A 22,684-nucleotide genomic window follows, 5' to 3' on the forward strand; every position below is an offset into this window, starting at 1 on the left:
ATAGTTTGAAACTGTAGTTAATACTGAGGGTAAGTTATCTCAAGTATCGTCATCCTGTACTGACATGTTTTCATCTAGTTTTTGCTGTTGAGCTTTTTATTTAATGTTCTGTGTTAGTGCTTTCTATGATTTTACTGTAATGCAGGAACTATACTTTGTAGACATAAAGCTTGCATATCATGGACATCCACTGAGTTTGAAGCATGGTTAGTTGTAGCAACTGTCTACAACAGTGGTAGTTTTCTACATTTAGTAAAATTACATCATTACAAGTACATTCTCATTTTCCAAGTTTGACTTAGTTCCGATTGCTGCTTTTAAACTGGTGGTAACCACAAGTATCTAATGTGAACTATCAGAACAAAGGGCCTCAAAATAGAGGATCTTTTTAAAAGACAGGTAACACAGCACTCTTGTAATTTTTATTTTTTTATATATATCAAACACTTTTTAATAATACAGTTTCAGATTCCTGAACTGAAGACAAAGCGTAAACAGGTGTGGAAAAGATACTTCTCATACATACACCGTTCAAAAAAGCCCAAATGCAGTCATATCCTTTACATGAATGTATGTCTCCAGCGCCAATGAGTAATACTACTTTAGCTCCTATAGGCAAGATCTCTTGACCAGATCTTCTAAATGAACAAACAATTAAAGCTAGAAGGAGCGCTGAGGAAACCTCAAATAGGAGTCTCTGCTAAGTAGAGTCAAAGAGGATTTGTAGGAATTATACTTTAAAAATGTACATATTTATTTGACAACAATTTTATATTTAAAAGTGTGCTCGTGAAAAATGAAAGAATGTGAAATTCAAAAATACTCAATAATACACAATATAAAAAAATTATGCTGGGTGCAATTGCTCCAAAAATGTGTCTATTCTTTATAAAAAAGAGTGGAAAAGACAAAAATAAAACTATCAAAATAGGTGTACACCTTTAAAGTCTTAAGGTCAAATTCCTTGTGAGTGGTATTTGTGAGATTTGTATATACGTTGTGAAAAGTTAGTTATGAGTAATTTCCTGTATTGGAATCCAAAAACCGTTCAAAAAAGCCCAAATGCAGTCATATCCTTTACATGCACATATCTCCTATAATGATTAAAGTTGGTCCACTAAACCCTTTTGTGCACACAGAAAATATTTAGGCAGTTCGTATTTTAGACTTATAGTGGCCAGCGCTGGTACACTAAAGCAAAGCCAAATAAACATGCAGTTTTTGAAAACGTCCAGTGACTTTGATAGGGAAACGGTTTCTGTTAGTATGTGGAGCAAAATGTCGTTATATTCCAAATAACTCGGGTATATAGTTTCTTTAACACGCATGTCGCGTAAGCAGGAAAATAGATTAGTGCATTAGCCCAGGGGGTTGCCAACCTTTTCGGACCTCAGGGACCACTGAACTCAGAATTTTGAATCCTGTGGACCATTAACGTGTTTTTTTTTTTTTTTGTTTTTTTTTTTTAAGCCTGTGTGTCTACTGTAACCATAGCTAAGTTTACATTATGTATATATTTAAACATATTTTTAAGAATTACTTTATGGAATTAACTGAATAGAACTGAGAATACTTCCAAATGACATATGAAGGGTGAGTGCCAACTTTTTTTTTTTTTAAAAAAGCACCATAAGACTTCCAAGTTACCTCCCCAGTTAGGAATTATTCAAAACTATTTAAGATCATGGACAGATATTGGAGTAATAAATTAAGTTTATATCGGAAAGCTCCCAATATGGATGTGAGCTAACCATGACTGATTTTACTGGCAATTGCTATAATACTGGTGAAATATGGCTGATCTGCTGGATGGCAATTACTGGAATTCTGGTGGAATGGCTTAGTGCGTGGGAAAATTAGAATTGAAAATGATGAAGGGAACGAAGACAAACAGTGAAGTCCATCTGAAGGAATTAGGAAAACTACTACAAAGACAGGTAAAGAGAAGAAAATAAATGAAATTTAAGAGAAATTTTATTTAAAGGGACAGTCAACACCAGAATTTCTTTTACAAGATATGACGAGTCAACAGATTTCATCCTTATGGGATTACGCCTCCTGGTCAGCAGGAGGAGGCAAAGAGCACCACAGCAGAGCTGTGTATATAGCTCCTCCCTTCCCTCCCAGTCATTCTTTGCCTGTGTTAGTGATAGGAAGAGGTAAAGTGAGGTGTGTGTTTAGATTCTTCAATCAAGAATCCTTTTATTTTAAATGGCACACTTTAGCCAGAAGCGCTGGCGATGTAATATGCTGCTTAGTTGTAGAGTACAATAGCGGGCATATTTCTGTTTGTTACATAGAAACAGATTTGCAAAAAGTGTTTTTTGCTGACGCTGGTGCTATTAGACATTGCGGTACATGGTGGGCAAAACTGAGTTAAAATGACTTTACTTTTTCCCCGGCTCCTGTGTTTCCGCCCACGATGGGTGGGACTGATCGGTTGTCACATGGAGGCAGGTAGGAGCTGTGGCAGGGTGACTGATTCTCTGGGACTGGTGCGTTTTTTTTTACAAACGGGGCCCATGTGAGGTGTACGTATAATTGATCCGCACCTAACTGCTGTTAATCCTTTTTGGGGCTTAATAAAACGTTTACTAATTAAGGGCACAGTACACTATTATCTGCTGCACTAATAGTTCTGATTGTTACAAGGGACTTGACCAAGCTTGTACTTTGCATCTGCTACTATGGAGGACATTGAGCAAAATACATGTCCCATGTGTTTAGATGCCATTGTGGAACCCCCCTGTTACACTTTGACACTTGTCTTGAGAGAGCCTTACAATGTAAAGAAAAAATGTTTTAATAAAGATGGGTCTAAGGAAGGTGCTCAGACTGATGAGATTCAGGGTATGCCGCAACTTTCTCCCCAAGCGCCACAGCCTTTAACGCTCGCTCAAGCGACGCCATGTTCTTCATCGGCATCTGCTTCTTTCACCTTGCAGGATATGGCTGCAGTTATGTCATCTACTCTCACAGAAGTGTTATCTAAGTTGCCAATATTACAGGGCAAACGCAGCAGGACAGAAACCCACCCATATGGTTCCTGCGACTTCTGATGCCTTGATGGCTATCTCCTATATACCCTCCCAGGGATCTGAATTGGGGGGTAGGGAGACCCTTTCTGCGAGTGCATTACCCCAGACAGATTTGGATGTCACGTCCTTAAGATTTAAACTTGAACCTCTCCGCCTGTTACTGCGGGAGGTTTTGATGACTGGACGACTGATTCTATTGTGGTACCTCCAGAGTAATTGTGTAAGATGGACAAATACTTAGAAATTCCTTCCTACTCTGTTTTTCCAGTTCCTAAAAGAATGATGGAAATTGTTACATGGGAATGGGAAAGACCGGGTATTCCTTTCTCACCTTCCCCTATTTTTAAAAAGATGTACCCTATAGCTGACACCGTTCGGGACTCTTGGCAAACTATCCCTAAGGTGGAGGGAGCTATTTCTACCCTGCTAAACGTATGACTATCTTTATTGAGGACAGTTGTGCATTCAAAGACCCTATGGATAAAAAGTTGGAGGTTCTTCTTAAGAAGCTTTTTGTTAACCAGGGATATTTATTGCAACAGACGGCCTGCATTGTACCAATCAGAACTGCAGCCGCCTTTTGGTTTGACGCTTTAGAGGAGTTTCTTAAGACAGACTTCTTTAGAGGAGATAATGGACAGAATTAAGGCCCTCAAGCTGGCTAATTCCTTTGTCACAGATGCCGCTTTTCAGATCGCCAAATTGGTGGCTAAGAATGCCGGATTTTCCATTTTAGCTCGTAGAGCCTTATGGTTAAAATCTTGGTGTGCGGATGTGTCCTTAAATCCAAGCTTTTGACTTCCCTTTAAGGGACAGACCCTCTTCGGTCCTGATTTGAAAGAAATAATTTCTGACATTACGGGAGGGAAGGGTCATCTACTCCCTTAAGACAAAACTTCTAAACAAAGGGGACGACAGTCATTTTTGTTCCTTTTGTAATTTCAAGGGAGTCCCCCCTTCCTCTGCCACTAAGCAGGAAGGGAACTTTTCTCAAGCCAAGGCCATCTGGAGACCTAACCAAGCTTGGAACAAGGGTAAATAACCCAAGAAGCCCGCTGCTGCTCCCAAGACAGCATGAAGTGGCGGGACCGGATCTAGTAGGGGGCAGACTTTCTCTTCGTCAAGGCTTGGATGAGAGACGTTCAAGATCCCTGGACACTGGAAATCGTGTCTCGGGGATATCAGCTGGAGTTCAAAAATTCCTTCCCAAGGGGAAGGTTGTTTCTTTCACGATTCTGTAGACCAGATAAAGAGGCGTTCTTACATTGTGTAATAGACCTCTCCACTATGGGAGTAATTTGTCCCGTCACCATACAGGGGCAGGGGTTTTATTCAAATCTTTTTGTGGTTCCAAAAAGAGGGAACATTCCAACCCATTTTAGTTCTCAAGAGTCTAAACAAGTTTCTCAGTCCCCTCCTTCAAGATGGAGACTATTCGGACAATTCTTCTATTGATCCAGGAGGGTCAATATATGACTACCGTGGATTTAAAGGATGCATACCCTCACATTCCTATCCACAAAGATCACCAATTCCTAAGATTTGCCTTTCTGGACAAACATTTTCAGTTTGTGGCTCTACTCTTCGGGCTGGCCACAGCACCCAGGATCTTCACGAAGGTTCTAGGGTCTCTGCTGGCGGTTCTCCGACTGTGGGGCATTGCAGTGGCGCCTTATCTGGATGATATTCTGATCCAGGTGTCTTATCAACTGACAAAGTCTCATACCGACATGGTTCTGCCCTTTTTAAGGACTATCAGGTGGAAGGTGAATCTCGAAAAAAGAGTTTACTAATTCCACAGACAAGGGTTCCTTTCCTGGGAACTCTAATAGATTCCGTATACATGAAAATCTTCTTGACGGAGGTCAGAAAGTTAGATTCTGAATACAAGCCGAGCCCTTCAGTCCAATCCTCTGTCTTCAGTGGCTCAGTGCATGAGGTAATTGGATTGATGGTGGCAGCAACGGACATCATTCCGTTTGCTCGTTTTCATCTCATACCTCTACAATTGAGCATGCTCAGATCTGGATCAAGAGACTCTCTATTCTTTGGTTGTCACAGGATCATCTGTCCCAGGGGACATGTTTCCGCAGGCCCTTGTGGGTGATAGTGACAACAGATGCCAGCCTCCTAGGTTGGGGTGCAGTCTGGAATTCCCTGAGAGCTCAGGGCATATGGACTCGGTCGAAGTCTCTACTTTAAATCAATATACTGGAATTGAGAGCGATATGCAATGCGCTTCAGGCTTGGCCTCAGTTGGCTTCGGCCAAATTCATCCGGTTTCAGTCGGACAACATCACGACTGGCTACATCAATGATCAGGTAGGAACAAGGAGTTCCTTGGCGATTCCGTAAGTATCCAAGATAATTCGGTGGGCGGAGGCTCACTCTTATCTGTCAGCAATCTACATCCCAGGAGTGGACAACTGGGAAGCGGACTTTTTGAGCAGACAGACGTTTCATCCGGGGGAATGGGAACTCCATCCGGATGTCTTTGCCGCCCTTATTCTCAGGTGGGGCAATCCGGAATTGGATCTGATGGCGTCTCGTTAGAATGCCAAGCTTCCAAGATACTGATCCAGATCAAGGGATCCTCAGGCCGAACTGATAGATGCCTTGGCAGTGCCTTCGTCCAACCTAGCTTATGTTTCCACCATTTGCTCTCCTTCCTCGGGTGATTAAACGGATCAGATCTGGTGGACATGTCCTCTCTGCCACTGGAAACTTCCATTGAGGCAGGACCTTCTCATTAAGGGACCCGTCCACCCAAATCTAGTTTCTCTGCAGCTAACTGCTTGGAGATTGAACGCTTGATTTTATTTAAGAGAGGGTTCTCTGATTTGGTCATTGATACCTTGATCCAGGCATGTAAGCCTGTTGCTAGAAAGATTTGCCATATGATATGGTGTAAATATCTTTATTGGTGTGAATCCAAGGGCTACTCATGGAGTAGGATTAGGATTCCCAGGATTTTCTTTTCTCCAAGAAGGATTGGAGAAAGGGTTGTCGGCAAGTTCCTTTTAAAGGGACAGATTTCTGCTTTGTCTATTCTGTTACACAAATGTCTGTCAGATGTTCCAGGCATTCAATCTTTTTGTAAGGCTCTGACTAGAGTCAGGCCTGTTTTTTTAGACCAATTTCTCCTCCTTGGAGTTTGAATTTAGTTCTTAATGTTCTTCAAGGGGTTCTGTTTGAACCTATGAATTCCATAGATATTAAGTTATCTTGGAAAGTTTTTTTTATTTTTGGTTGCTATTTCTTCTGCTCGCAGAGTTTGAGCTTTTAGCTTTACAATGTGATTCCCCTTATCTTATTTTCCATTCTGATATGGTGATCTTACGTACCAAACCTGGTTTCCTTCCTAAGGTTGTTTCTAATAAGAATATTAATCAAGAAATTGTTGTTCCTTCCTTGTGTCCTAATCCTTCTAAGAAGGAGCGTCTGTTACATAACCTGGACGTGGTTCGTGCCCTGAAGTTTTTTTTATAATAGATTTTATTTGGTTTAAAGGATGAAGATAACATTTGGGGATCCGCAGGACCCCTGCTCCACTAGACATAGTAAACATGAAAATCAAACAAACGTGTCTAAGATAAATAAGCATACATTTAGTACATACAAGAATATCCATATATAGAGTCATAATTCCCCACTCTAGAGATAAGTAAGTAAATTCTAGCCAAGGGGGAGTTTATATTCCCATGAAATGGGAGGAGTTGTGACGGAAATAGTCCGCCTAATTTAAACCCTGGTGAGGGCTCTGTAAATGGTGGGGAGGTGGGGGGGGAACTAGTATAAAATATCCAACATTGAAAATATATAGATGGTTAGGTAAAACACAGTATAAGAATTAGAAATGAGTGTTATTTGCTCTATACATAAAATTAATGCTTTAACTTTCCTTAAGAGATAACGTGCCCTAAGATATTGTAGGTTACATAACGCTGGACAACTCGTATAACCGAGAGTCCACCTTCCATGTAAAGGGATCTTGCCATAAAACTTTGCTAGACTAAGTAGTTTAATCTTACAGCTATCATGTGGGGGAAAATGGTGTTTCATAAATAGTATGTAATTCGACCACAAAATAGATTTCCCATGTTAGTAAGAGCCATTTCCCTACATAGTCCTTCTTCTTGCTGTATATAAGAGTTTATCATAAGTTGGCGTGTTCATGGGTTAACCATCATTTATGTGAACTTCCCGCAGACCCTGGCCACTGGTCCAGAAGGAAAAACCACAAATAATGATACATAAATAGTATGTTATGACAATATATACTCGTCCTGGTTGAGGGCCCCCTCAAACCCCCGGACTGGACAGACACATAAATGGTTTATCAGTATCATTAGACCCATGCTCATTACGGTTGAAATATGACTGCAATGGCATCAGTTTCACATACGCTTATGTAAGTGTTTCACCCGGGGCTCCCCACTAACCCACAGGCAAAATGTTAAGATGAGATTCCCACAGCCAATATTGTAAAAGCCATCAGCCAACGTGCCCTGAAGTTTTACTTGCAGACGACTAAAGATTTTCGTCAATCACCTTCATTATTTGGGTTTTTTTTTTTCTGGAAAACGTAGGGGCCAGAAAGCTACGGCTACCTCTTTCTTTTTGGCTGAAGAGTATCATCAGTGTTGCATATGAGACTGCTGGACAGCAGCCTCCAGAACGTATTACAGCTCATTCTACTAGGGCTGTGGCTTCCTCATGGACATTTAAAGGGACACTCTACACCAGAATTTTTATTGTTTTAAAAGATAGATAATCCCTTTATTACCCATTTCCCAGTTTTGCATAACCAACAGTTATAATAAAATACTTTTAACCTCTGATTATCTTGTATCTAAGCCTCTGCAAACTGCCCCTTTCTCCAACATTGGTGTGTCCGGTCCACGGCGTCATCCTTACTTGTGGGATATCTCTTCCCCAACAGGAAATGGCAAAGAGTCCCAGCAAAGCTGGCCATATAGTCCCTCCTAGGCTCCGCCCACCCCAGTCATTCTCTTTGCCGTTGCACAGGCAACATCTCCACGGAGATGGTTAAGAGTTTTTTGGTGTTTAAATGTAGTTTTTTATTCTTCTATCGTGTTTGTTATTTTAAAATAGTGCTGGTATGTACTATTTACTCTGAAACAGAAAAGGATGAAGATTTCTGTTTGTGAGAGGAAGATGATTTTAGCAGACAGTAACTAAATCGATTGCTGTTTCCACATAGGACTGTTGAGATGAAGTAACTTCAGTTGGGGGAAGCAGTTAGCAGACTTTTCTGCTTAAGGTATGACTATTCCTCTCTATATTGAGTATCCATTTTGGCAACGAACATTTAACCATTATTACAATGGAAGAAACAGCACAACAACAATATTTTTCCCTGAGACCCGCTACGGCACGTAGTAACTTTTCCACAGAATGTGAAAAAATATTTTCAGAAGATAAGGGGACACTTTCACTTAGCACTTTATTTGATACAGTGGAGACTTTGTTATTTAAGGAGACTAAAGCACAGTGGGACATTTGGACATTTCAATCATATCTCAAAGCCCAAATGATCCCAAGAGGATTAAGGATTTTTAAATTTCCTACTTTCGATGTTGATACAACGGACATTGAGTTTGTTGACAAATGGAATGCAGTACTATCTGAATGTTCATGTCAATTAATGCTGTTATTAATACAATATAGAACCCAGCAACTTAATGAAATTAAGCAAGAGATAGATACCATCCAGATAGAGTTAAATAACCGTAGTGTTGACCCAGATTTTGCCAAATTTGATAAAATATTACAAGAGTCTTTGGCCCGTGGCAAGCAAGTTATAATGGAAAATAAACATATCAAGTTTATTCGGGATAAAACCGATTATCAGAAAAATTCAGTATATATTTGGAACAAAAAACAACGTTCCAACTATAGAAGAAGCTTGCCACAGAACAAAAACACAGGGGTAACCGTAGACATAGAAGGGGTAATCAAAAACAGGTCAGTTTTTCTGATAGCGATACAGACAGATCGTCTGATGAATATACATCAGGTGGTGAAATGGACATAGCAACCCAGATTAACACTATTTCTAACTCACAACAAGGTATTCTAAAGGCCCCATTGCCTCTAACATTTCTAACATCTCTAATACTCCCACTGTACCTAATACTATAGGTACAAGTTCAGCACCTATAGTAGTGAAATCTAAAGATAAAAACATTGCCTCCAAATACACCTCTACTAACAGACCAGATGAACAAATGAGTACATATGCAGCAAACAAAGGAACACATGAAATGTCATTACTGAATCAGGTTTTTCCCATGGACCCTCCAACACAGGGTATAGGGGGGATGCAGGCCAACAACCAAGAGAGATATCCAGTACGGGGAAACCGCACACAGACCAAATACAAATGAATAGTGTAGTAAATTTATCTTCAGCTACACTTACTAAAGACCAAATAGATGTACTCTCCTTAGGTTTGGGTTTTGCACCCACCACAAACTTTGATATCTTTCAGACACTCATAGATATCAACAAATTCGTCAGGAATATTACATTAAAGAAATATTTTGCAGATACCCCACAGGAGACAACGACTTTAGAACCAGATAGTCTCCACACTACATCTATTACAGGCATAAATACCTTTTCAGAAACATGTGACCTCATATCCCTTCAAAATTTGGCAATTGAGAGCAACACAGTATCAGGAACACTCAATAGGGCATACTCATTTAGAAATAAATCTACTTTTTACCCGATACAAAACAGAGGGCCAATAATCGAGACATTCCATGCACGAGTAGAATCTGATTTGCATAAACTAAAGGAGACCACTGAACGAACAACTAAAAATCTGACTAAAAGACAGACAGAAGCACTTAGGTCATTACAACAAAGATCTGACCTAGTAATCCGCCCATCAGATAAGGGAGGTACTGTAGTAGTACTTGATAGGCAGGATTACATATCAGAGGCACACAGACAATTAAATATTCCCACAGATTATTCGATCCTACCTAGAAATCCAACAAATGAGTATAAGAAGCTCCTATTTGATATTTTAGATGATGGTGTTGAACACGGTTTCTTAGATGAAAATACAGCAGATTATCTCTATGTTAAATACCCAAGAACCCCAGTCTTCCATATGTTCCCTAAGGTTCATAAGTCCCTTACCAACGTACAAGGCCGCCCAATAGTTAGCGGTATTGATTCTATTTTTGAAAGATTGTCCCAGTGGTTGGATGCCATTTTGCAGCCATTGGTTAACCAATTACCTTCATATACGAGGGATTCAAAACATATACTAAATCTCCTAACCAATACAAAATGGCAAACCAACTACCATTGGCTTTCGGTTGATGTGGTCTCACTATATTCTAGGATCCCACACAACAAGGGTATTGAAGCTGTAAGATATTATTTGACAACACACACAGAATATACATCAGATTTCCAAAACTACATTCTAAGAATTCTCGAGTTCCTATTGACTCACAATTTCTTTACTTTTGAAGGCAAATACTATGTGCAAAGATGTGGTACTGCCATGGGGGCGAAATATGCCCCTTCATATGCAAATTTATTTCTTGGCAAATGGGAGCTAGAAAACATCTTTGACCATAGCAACCCATTTAGATCTCACATTTGTTTCTTTAAACGTTATATATTGACGACCTCCTTCTTATCTGGTCAGGTCCTCCTGCAGACATTAAGAATTTCATTGACATGATCAACAAAAATAATTTAAACTTGAGCTTCACATACACCACTGACAGAAACTCCATTAATTACCTAGACTTATGCCTTACAGGAGAGAGAAGGGGCAACATTGTATCAAAAGTGTACCGAAAACCTATCTCGGGCAACACCCTCCTGCACGCCTCCAGCTGCCACCCAAAAAATACATCATATGCTGTTGCAAAAGGCCAGTTCACTAGGCTTAAAAGGAATTGTAGCAATATGGAGGACTACGTGCAGGAGGCAGGTTGTCTTGAGAAGAGACTAAAAGAGAGGAAATACACACGTGGACATATTAGACAGGCTAGATTAGCTGTTGACCAACTGGACAGGGACCAACTTTTGGTGGACAAACCTGCTAACACACACAGAGATTTCCTAGGTGTACATTTTGTGACAACCTTCAGCACACAATACCCCCAAATCTGTGACATAGTCAGGAAACATTTCCCATTACTGGCAGCCGACGAGAAGTTGGTTGAAACTGTAAAACAAGGTGTTAGGTGTTCCTACAAGAAAAGCCCCACTTTGGTTTCTATTCTGTCTCCCACAGAATTAAAACAGACTTCTTGTCACACTAGCTCATGGTTACAACATCTGGGCATGTTTAAATGTGGCCATAAGAAATGTAAACCCTGCGACTTTGCATGGGTTACTAACGAATTCACCTCAGCAATAACGGGACAGAAATATCCAATCAAAACCTGTTTAAACTGCCAAAGCACGAATGTCATATATATCATTACATGCACCTTATGTAACATTCAATACATAGGGTTAACCTCTAGGGATATAAATTCCCGCATTAGAGAACATTTTTCGACTATTACAAAGGTACATCTAGCACACCACTTGTTCAACATTTTTCCACAAAACATCACAGTAGTCTGAACTCATTTAAATGGGCGGCAATAGAACAAGCCAAGGTGCCCAAGAGAGGTGGTAATCTTGAAAACATACTTGCCAAAAGGGAAGTGTATTGGATATACACCCTCAAAACCAGACTACCATTGGGTTTAAACTCAAGATACGATTTGATCAATTTCTGGGAATGATTTGAGGGTACAAATACTTATCATTCAAACATCTCTATATATCAAATTCTTTTGTGGGTATTGTCCACTTTGCTATACCCCCCTCCCCATTCTGACACTCTAAGATATGTCCCGTACTTTTAACTTTAATTACACTTTAATACGCATTGATGGTTGGTTACACACTAGACTGCCTTGTAATGTGTGAGTATACATGTACATGCATACATCAGTATGTGTATATTTGTGTATATGTGTATGTGCTTACTTTTCTAAGTGGTATACACCTTTGAGACATTACTCTGTAATGGGAATATATTCCAGCTGACCAGCATTATTAATATTTCATTTTAAATTATGCCACTTTCGAATTTCGTAAACTATATACATCTTGCTTTAGTGCTTGCTAATTATAGAACTCATAAAGATTTATCGTAGATAGAACTATGGTGATCATAGTAAAATATTTTACATCCAGTTTTGGTCCAGTTTACTTCTGGCCATTCTTCCTCTATTGTTATCGCATTATCTATATGTGTTTTCTATTCTAGAAATATAATGTTTATGTTTATAAGGATACATCTCCATATATATTTATAGATTGTCTATATATAAACCATAATGTGTGTACTCCTGCTGTAGCGTGACTAGGGTATTAAGGGTTAAAATTACTCATTACCTGGTGTGTGGGCGTGTTTTGTATTCATTGTTCTTATCCAATCACAACTGTAACACAGACTTTTTAAACTTGCATTCACCTGCATGACACCTATGGCTATGATTACGGCTGAGTGCCGAAACATGTAAGCCGTGGTGTCACGCTCACACACCTGTTTTGCTTGCTATCACTGTATGCTGTTCACTGAGCCACATTTGGCGTTTTAACCTTGCCAATAAAGATGGATTTTATTTGCATAAAGCTGGATCCTACCTTTCTTCTTTGATTGTTTTTAAGGTATGACTAGCCATATTTCTAACAAGACGATGTAATGCTGGAAGGCTGTCATTTCCCCTCATGGGGACCGGTAAGCCATTTTCTTAGTCAAACAAACAGAATAAAGGGCTTAATATGGGCTAAAAAACTGGTAGACATTTTTATGGGCTAAATCGATTGCTTTATTTGGGCATTTTATTCATATTTATGCTGACAATTTGCATTTATAAACTTGGGGAACGTTTATTAAACGGCAGGCACTATGTTAGACACCTTTTCCAGTCAGGGGGCCTTCCTAGTTGTAGACTGAGCCTCATTTTCGCGCCATTACTGCGCAGTTGTTTTTTGAGAGCAGGGCATGCAGATGCATGTGTGAGGATCTGAAATTTGCTGGAAAAGCTTCTAGAAGGCATCAATTGGTATCGTATTCCCCTCTGGGCTTGGTTGGGTCTCAGCAAAGGCTATAGCTGGGACTGTATAGGGGTTAAATTTGTAAACGGCTCCGGTTCCGTTATTTTAAGGGTTAAAGCTCTGAAATTTGGTGTGCAATACTATTAATGCTTTAAGACACTGTGGTGAAATTTTGGTAATTTTTGTACAATTCCTTCATACTTTTTCACATATTCAGTAATAAAGTGTTTTCTGTTTAAAATTTAAATTGACAGTAACGGTTTTGTTTTAAAACGTTTTTTGTGCTTTGTTGACAAGTTTAAGCCTGTTTAACATGTCTGTACCTTCAGATAAGCTATGTTCTATATGTATGAAAGCCAATGTGTCTCCCCATTTAAATTTATGTGATAATTGTGCCATAACGTCCAAACAAAGTAAGGACAGTACTGCCACAGATTATGAAATTGCCCAAGATGATTCCTCAGATGAGGGGGAGTAAACATGATACTACATCATCTCCTACTGTGTCTACACCAGTTTTGCCCACGCAGGATGCCCCTAGTATATCTAGTGCGCCAATGCTTATTACCATGCAACAATTAACGGCTGTAATGGATAACTCCATAGCAAATATTTTATCCAAAATGCCTACTTATCAGAGAAAGCGCGATTGCTCTGTTTTAAACACTGAAGAGCAGGAGGGCGCTGATGATAATTGTTCTGTCATACCCTCACACCAATCTGAAGGGGCCATGAGGGAGGTTTTGTCAGATGGAGAAATTTCAGATTCAGAAAAACATTTCTCAACAAGCTGAACCTGATGTTGTGACATTTAAATTTAAATTAGAACATCTCCGCGCACTGCTTAAGGAGGTGTTATCTACTCTGGATGATTGTGACAACTTGGTCATTCCAGAGAAATTATGCAAGATGGACAAGTTCCTAGAGGTTCCGGTGCACCCCGACGCTTTTCCTATACCCAAGCGGGTGGCGGACATAGTAAATAAGGAGTGGGAAAAGCCCGGCATACCTTTTGTTCCCCCCCCTATATTTAAGAAATTATTTCCTATGGTCGACCCCAGAAAGGACTTATGGCAGACAGTCCCTAAGGTCGAGGGGGCAGTTTCTACTCTAAACAAACGCACTACTATTCCTATCGAAGATAGTTGTGCTTTCAAAGATCCTATGGATAAAAAATTGGAAGGTTTGCTTAAAAAGATTTTTGTACAGCAAGGTTACCTTCTACAACCCATTTCGTGCATTGTTCCTGTCACTACAGCAGCGTGGTTCTGGTTCGAGGAACTAGAAAAGTCGCTCAGTAGAGAGACTCCATATGAGGAGGTTATGGACAGAGTTTACGCACTTAAATTGGCTAACTCTTTTATTTTAGATGCCGCTTTGCAATTAGCTAGATTAGCGGCGAAAAATTCAGGGTTTGCTATCGTGTGCGCGCAGAGCGCTTTGGCTAAAGTCTTGGTCAGCGGATGTGTCATCCAAGACAAAATTGCTTAACATCCCTTTCAAAGGTAAAACTCTATTTGGACCAGAATTGAAAGAGATTATTTCAGACATCACTGGGGGAAAGGGCCACGCCCTTCCACAAGATAGGCCTTTCCAGGCCAAAAATAAGTCTAATTTTCGTTCCTTTCGCAATTTCAGGAACGGACCGTCCTCTAATTCTGCATCCTCTAAGCAAGAGGGTAATGCCTCTCAACCCAAACCAGCCTGGAAACCGATGCAAGGCTGGAACAAGGGTAAGCAGGCCAAGAAGCCTGCCGCTGCTAACAAAACAGCATGAAGGAGTAGCCCCCGATCTGGGACCGGATCTAGTGGGGGGCAGACTCTCTCTCTTTGCTCAGGCTTGGGCAAGAGATGTTCAGGATCCCTGGGCGCTAGAAATAGTTTCTCAAGGTTATCTCCTGGAATTCAAGGAACTACCCCCAAGGGGAAGGTTCCACATGTCTCACTTATCCTCAAACCAAATAAAGAGACAGGCATTCTTACATTGTGTAGAAGACCTGTTAAAGATGGGAGTGATACACCCAGTTCCAATAAAGGAACAAGGAATGGGATTTTATTCCAATCTGTTCGTAGTTCCGAAAAAAGAGGGAACTTTCAGACCAAATTTTGGATTTGAAGATCCTAAACAAATTTCTCAGGGTACCATCGTTCAAGATGGAAAACCATTCGAACGATTCTACCCACTATCCAGGAAAGTCAATTTATGACTACCGTGGATCTAAAGGATGCGTACCTACATATTCCTATCCACAAAGAACATCATCAGTTCCTAAGGTGCAGTGCATGGAAGTAGTAGGGTTGATGGTTGCAGCAATGGACATAGTTCCTTTTGCACGAATTCATCTAAGACCATTACAACTGTGCATGCTCAAACAGTGGAATGGGGACTATACAGACTTGTCTCCAATGATTCAAGTAGATCAGAAGACCAGAGATTCACTCCGTTGGTGGCTGACCCTGGACCATCTGTCCCAGGGAATGAGCTTCCGCAGACCAGAGTGGGTCATTGTCACGACCGACGCCAGTCTAGTGGGCTGGGGCGCGGTCTGGGAATCCCTGAAAGCTCAGGGTCTATGGTCTCGGGAAGAGTCTCTTCTTCCGATAAACATTCTGGAACTGAGAGAGATATTCAATGCTCTCAGGGCTTGGCCTCAACTAGCAAAGGCCAGATTCATAAGGTTCCAATCAGACAACATGACGACCGTTGCGTATATCAATCATCAGGGGGGAACAAGGAGTTCCCTGGCGATGAAAGAATTGACCAAAATAATTCAATGGGCGGAGGATCACTCCTGCCACCTGTCTGCGATCCACATCCCAGGTGTGGAAAACTGGGAGGCGGATTTTCTGAGTCGTCAGACATTCCATCCGGGGGAGTGGGAACTCCACCCGGAGATCTTTGCCCAAATAACTCAATTATGGGGCATTCCAGACATGGATCTGATGGCGTCTCGTCAGAACTTCAAGGTTCCTTGCTACGGGTCCAGATCCAGGGATCCCAAGGCGACTCTAGTAGATGCGCTAGTAGCACCTTGGACCTTCAACCTAGCTTATGTATTTCCACCGTTTCCTCTCATTCCCAGGCTGGTAGCCAGGATCAATCAGGAGAGGGCCTCGGTGATCTTGATAGCTCCTGCGTGGCCACGCAGGACTTGGTATGCAGACCTGGTGAATATGTCATCGGTTCCACCATGGAAGCTACCTTTGAGACAGGACCTTCTTGTTCAGGGGTCCATTCGAACATCCAAATCTGGTCTCCCTCCAGCTGACGGCTTGGAGATTGATCGCTTGATTCTATCGAAGCGTGGGTTTTCAGATTCTGTGATAGATACTCTGGTTCAGGCCAGAAAACCGGTAACTAGAAAGATTTACCATAAAATATGGAAAAGATATATCTGTTGGTGTGAATCCAAAGGATTCCCATGGAAATAAGATAAAAATTCCTAAGATTCTCTCCTTTCTACAAGAAGGTTTGGAGAAAGGATTATCTGCAAGTTCTCTAAAGGGGACAGATCTCTGCTTTATCTGTCTTACTACACAAAAGACTGGCAGCTGTGCCAGATGTTCAAGCATTTGTTCAGGCTCTGGTTAGGATCAAGCCTGTTTACAGACCTCTGACTCCTCCCTGGAGTCTAAATCTAGTTCTTTCAGTTCTTCAAGGGGTTCCGTTTGAACCTTTACATTCCATAGATATTAAGTTACTATCTTGGAAAGTTTTGTTTTTGGTTGCAATTTCTTCTGCTAGAAGAGTTTCAGAGTTATCTGCTCTGCAGTGTTCTCCGCCCTATCTGATGTTCCATGCAGATAAGGTGGTTTTGCGTACTAAGCCTGGTTTTCTTCCTAAGGTTGTTTCTAACAAAAATATTAACCAGGAGATAGTTGTACCTTCTTTATGTCCGAATCCAGTTTCAAAGAAGGAACGTTTGTTACACAATTTGGACGTAGTCCGTGCTCTAAAATTCTATTTAGAGGCTACAAAATATTTCAGACAAACATCTTCCTTGTTTTGTTGTTTATTCTGGTAAAAGGAGAGGTCAAAAAGCGACTTCTACCTCCTCTTTCCTTTTGGCTTAAAAGCATCATCCGATTGGCTTATGAGACTGCCGGACGGCAGCCTCCTGAAAGAATCACAGCTCACTCCACTAGGGCTATGGCTTCCACATGGGCCTTCAAGAACGAGGCTTCTGTTGACCAGATATGTAAGGCAGCGACTTGGTCTTCACTGCACACTTTTGCCAAATTTTACAAATTTGATACTTTTGCTTCTTCGGAGGCTATTTTTGGGAGAAAGGTTTTGCAAGCTGTGGTGCCTTCCGTTTAGGTAACCTGATTTGCTCCCTCCCTTCATCCGTGTCCTAAAGCTTTGGTATTGGTTCCCACAAGTAAGGATGACGCCGTGGACCGGACACACCAATGTTGGAGGAAAACAGAATTTATGCTTACCTGATAAATTACTTTCTCCAACGGTGTGTCCGGTCCACGGCCCGCCCTGGTTTTTTAATCAGGTTCTGATGAATTATTTTCTCTAACTAAAGTCACCACGGTACCATATGTTTCTCCTATATATATTTCCTCCTGTCCGTCGGTCGAATGACTGGGGTGGGGCGGAGCCTAGGAGGGGACTATATGGCCAGCTTTGCTGGGACTCTTTGCCATTTCCTGTTGGGGAACAGATATCCCACAAGTAAGGATGACGCCGTGGACCGGGACACACCGTTGGAGAAAGTAATTTATCAGTTAAGCATAAATTCTGTTTTTTTCAGTTCTTTTGACAGACTTGCAGTCTAGCCAATCAGTGCCTGCTCCCAGATAACTTCTCGGACACGAGCACAGTGTTATCTATATGAAATACGTTAACTAACACCAAAATTGGTGATAAAAGTAAATTGGAAAATTGTTTTAAAATTACATGCTCTATCTGAATCATGAAAGTTTATTTTGGCCTTTAAAAGAAAAATGAGGCGTCCGTTGAACAGATTTGCAATGCTGGCAACTTGGTCGTCTCTTCACACTTTTTACAAATTTGATACTTTTTCCTCGTCCGATTCTGTTTTTGGGAGAGAGGTTCTTCAAGCAGTGGTGCCTTCCGGTTAGGTTCCTCTCTTGTCTCTCCCTTTTATCTGTGTCCTATAGCTTTGGTATTGTATCCATAAGTAAGGATGAAATCCGTGGACTCGTCAATATCTTGTAAAAGGAAATATATGCTTACATCGTAAATGTATTTCTTTTACGATATGACGAGTCCATGGCCCACCCTATCATTTTCTAAGACAGGTCTTTATTTTTGTTAAACTTCAGTCACCTCTGCACCTTGGCTTTTTCTTTCTCTTTCTAACTTCGGTCGAATAACTGGAGTGGGAGGGAATGGAGGAGATATAGATAGATAGAGATAGATAGATAGATAGATAGATAGATATAGATATATATACAGCTCTGCTGTGGTGCTCTTTGCCTCCTCCTGCTGACCAGGAGGTGTAATCCCATAAGTAAGGAAGAAATCTGTGTACTCGTCATATCGTAAAAGAAATACAGGTAGCCCTCAGTTTACGCCGGGGTTAGGTTCCAGAAGGAATGGTTGTAAATCGAAACCGTTGTAAATTGAAACCCAGTTTATAATGTAAGTCAATGGGAAGTGAGGGAGATAGGTTCCAGGCCCCTCTCAAAATTGTCAAAAGTAACACCTAATACATTTTATTTAAAGCTTTGAAATGAAGACTTTAAATGCTAAACAGCATTATAAACCTAATAAAATAATCACAACACAGAATATATAATTAAACTAAGTTAAATGACCAAAAACATTTGTTAAACAGCATTATAAACCTAATACAATAATCACACAACACAGACTTTACTTGCATTTTACTGCAAACAGTTATTTCTATGCATTCCAATCTGGACTGATTTATAGACAGGAATATCTTGTTCCTTTGAAATCTGCTCGATAGCTCAGGTCTGGTTAAACTGATTAATTTCAGCTTGCTTGGCTTTGCTGCAACAAAAGCGGACAGCTCCACCTACTGGCTATTTTAATAAATGCACTGCTTCTCAATGCTTTTCAATAGCAGTCACATGACTGGAAAAAAAGGTTGTTATTCTGAAACTGTGTAAATTGAACCGTTGTAAAACGAGGGCCACCTGTACATTTATCAGGTAAGCATAAATTTCCTTTTTTGTTTTAAAATAGATAATCCCTTAATTACCAATTCCCCATTTTTCATAACCAACAGTTATAATTACACGTTTTTACCTCTGTAATTACCTTGTATCTAAGCCTCAGCAGACTGCCCCCTTATTTCAGTTCTTTTCACAGACTTGCATTTTAGCCAATCAGAGCTGTCTCCATGGTAAATTCACGTGCATGAGCTCAATGTTATCTTTATGAAACAAGTGACCTAATGCCCTCTAGTGGTGAAAAACTATCAAAATGCATTTAGATTAGAGGTGGCCTTCAAGGTCTAAGAAATTAGCATATGAACCTCCTAGGTTTAGATTTCAACTAAGAATACCAAGAGAACAAAGGAAAATTGGCCGATAAAAGTAAAATGGAAAGTTGTTTAAAAGGACGTGCCCTATTTGAAACATGAGAGGGTTTTTTTTTTAACTTGACTGTCCCTTTCAGATACTTTTTTTTTTTTTTTTTTTTTAATATATACTTTCCACTATTTCAAACCAAGATTATACCAACCTCTGCTGGCTTTAGAATGGAAGCATACTTCCTTTGAGCAAGTTGGGCAGTACTACGCAACGTGCGTAGGGCAATTGTAATTTAACTCCGTTGATTTTCACTGATGTCCAGGCACTGTAGGGAGTTGCGGCGTGACGGGGGTGACCTAATCAGAGGAGATTAATTCCTGCTTGATGGTAATAAAATAAATGTGAAACAAAGGTAAATAAAAGTTCAAGGGGAAGGATGTCAGTTCCTGAAAGAACTTTCTAATGTCTTGAATTTGCAATGGGTCCTCAAATGAGAGGAGAGGAAACACAAAATAGTGCAACACTGTAAATCCACTGGGCAAGATATGGGAAGAATGATTACTCATTTGTTGGCGCTCATACAAGCTCTATATGATGCACACACCTACTTCATAATGATAGGCAAATAGTATCCCACAGCGTGATCGGATAAGAAACATTTATTTAAAATGTTAAAAATACGTCACCAATGTTCAATAAAAAGTAATGTAAAGGGATCCCAAAGGAAAACTAGATACATAGAGTACTTGCAGAGAGTCTTTATGGCAGGGAACGTTACCTTCCGCAACTTTACTTCTTCGGTCCCCACAGCTTCAGTGGCGACAGGATATACACATCCTACCTGATAGCCTTTATTCCCCTCCCAAGCTTCCAAATGCTTGGATCTCCGCACATCATTAGATTAGACTGCAGTGCATAGCCATCCTCTGCATCTGTCCTGACAATACTCACGGTAATTTTTACGATGCTTTATACTGCTTGCTTCTTTTCTCTGTGACCATAGACGGTTGCGTTCCGGTCCGGAGCTAATACAACTCCTCCAAAAACCGTATTTGGTTGTGTTTCATTCAAGCAAAACAGCCACCATGTGTTTCACCCATAATCTTTTGCGACAAGGGCTTCATCAGGGCTGTCAATCATTGTTAGTCGTTCTTTTAACAGGTAAACTCCACCTCTCGCTTCCTTGTAACTATTTAAGGTGGATTACTACTGTCGCTAATATTATGCTCACAAGTTGCTACTATTTTTATTAAATTTTTAAAAACATTTTGTCTTGGCATTCAAAAATTCAACAGCAATTCACACCAAATATACATCATCCCTAAACACAATGTGGAGATATATTACCAAAAATAATATATAGAGTACATTATATGTCCAGCTACAATCATGCATACACCTTTTTTTAAAAGGACCCTTTTTCATTTTCTCAAAAAGAGAAATATTTAGATTTCCATATCCTTACTTTTTCCTTCTATCCACTGTACTTAAAGGGACACTCAGGTCAAATTAAATTTTCATTATTCAGATACAGCATTTAATTTTTAAACAACTTTTCAATTTACTTCCATTTAAAAAAAAATGTGCACATTCTTTTATATTTACACCCTTTGAGTCACCTGCTTGTTGATTAAATCTACCGTTAACTGGTCCTTTAATTGTTATAGTGTCAAGACATTTTATTTGTATATAATCTTATACAAAATTCTTTTAAATTACTTCTAAACCTTTCTAGAATGCTTCTTTTAAGTTTGTTTGTTACTTTTTAATGATACGATGAGTCCATGGATCATCTTAATTACTAATGGGATATTCACCTCCTGGTCAGCAGGAGGCGACAAAGAGCACCACAGCAGAGCTAATAAATATCACCTCCCTTCACTCCCAACCCAGTCATTCTCTTTGCCTGTGTTAGTGACATTTTCTCCCTCAGGATAAGAGAAATAAGACAGGGCGCCAACGTAATTTTTGTTCCTTTTTGTAATTTCAAGGGATATCCTCACCTTTTTGTAATTTCAAGGGAAATTCCTCATCTTCCATTGCCAAACAAGATCAACCCAAGCCTGCGGGGAGATCCAGCCAGCCTTGGAATAAGGGAAAACAGGCTAAGAAGCCTGCCGTTGATCCAAGTCAGCATGAAGGTCATGCCCCCCGATCCGCCACCGGACGGACAGACTTTCCTTCTTCATTCAAGCTTGGATCCGAGATGTTCAGGATCCCTGGGGCATTAGAAATTGTGTCCCAGGGATACAGGTTGGATTTCAAAAGTTTTCCCTCCCAGAGGAAGGTTCCTACTTTCAAGATTGTCTGCAGACCAGACAAAAAGAGGCGTTCTTACATTGTTAAGAGACCTCACCGATATGGGAGTGATAGTTCCCGTTTCCTTACGGGAGCAGGGTCAGGGGTTTTTACTCCAACCTATTCGTGGTTCCAAAATAGGAGGGAACCTTCAGGCCCATTTTTAGAGTCTAAACAAGTTCCTCAGGGTACTGTCCTTCAAGATAGACACTATACGTTCCATTCTTCCTTTGATCCAGGAGGGTCAATTTATGACAACAGTGGACTTAAAGGACGCATACTTGCATGTTCCTATTCACAAGAACCATCACCAGTTCCTAAGATTCGCCTTTCTGGACAAACACTTTCAGTTTAGTGGCTCTTTTTGGTCTTGCCACTGCTCCCAGAGTCTTCACAAAAGTTCTGGGATCTCTGTTGGCAGTACTTTGTTCTCAAGGCATTGCTGTGGCGCCCTATCTGGATGACATTCTTGTCCAGGCACAGTCCTTCCATCTAGTGGAATCCCACACAAGCATGGTGTTATCCATCCTTCGCTCTCACGGGTGGAAGGTAAATTTACAAAAGAGCTCTCTTATCCCAAGTACAAGGGTAACTTTCTTGGGAACCGTAATAGATTCTCTGTCAATGAAGATCTTTCTGACAGATGCCAGGAAATCAAAGATTATCAATACTTCAGTCCACTCCTTGGCCATCAGTGGCTCAGTGCATGGAGGACCTCTGCAGTTATGCATGCTCAGGCAGTGGAACGGAGA

This window comes from Bombina bombina, chromosome 5 (assembly GCF_027579735.1).
Source record: "Bombina bombina isolate aBomBom1 chromosome 5, aBomBom1.pri, whole genome shotgun sequence".
NCBI lineage: Eukaryota > Metazoa > Chordata > Amphibia > Anura > Bombinatoridae > Bombina > Bombina bombina.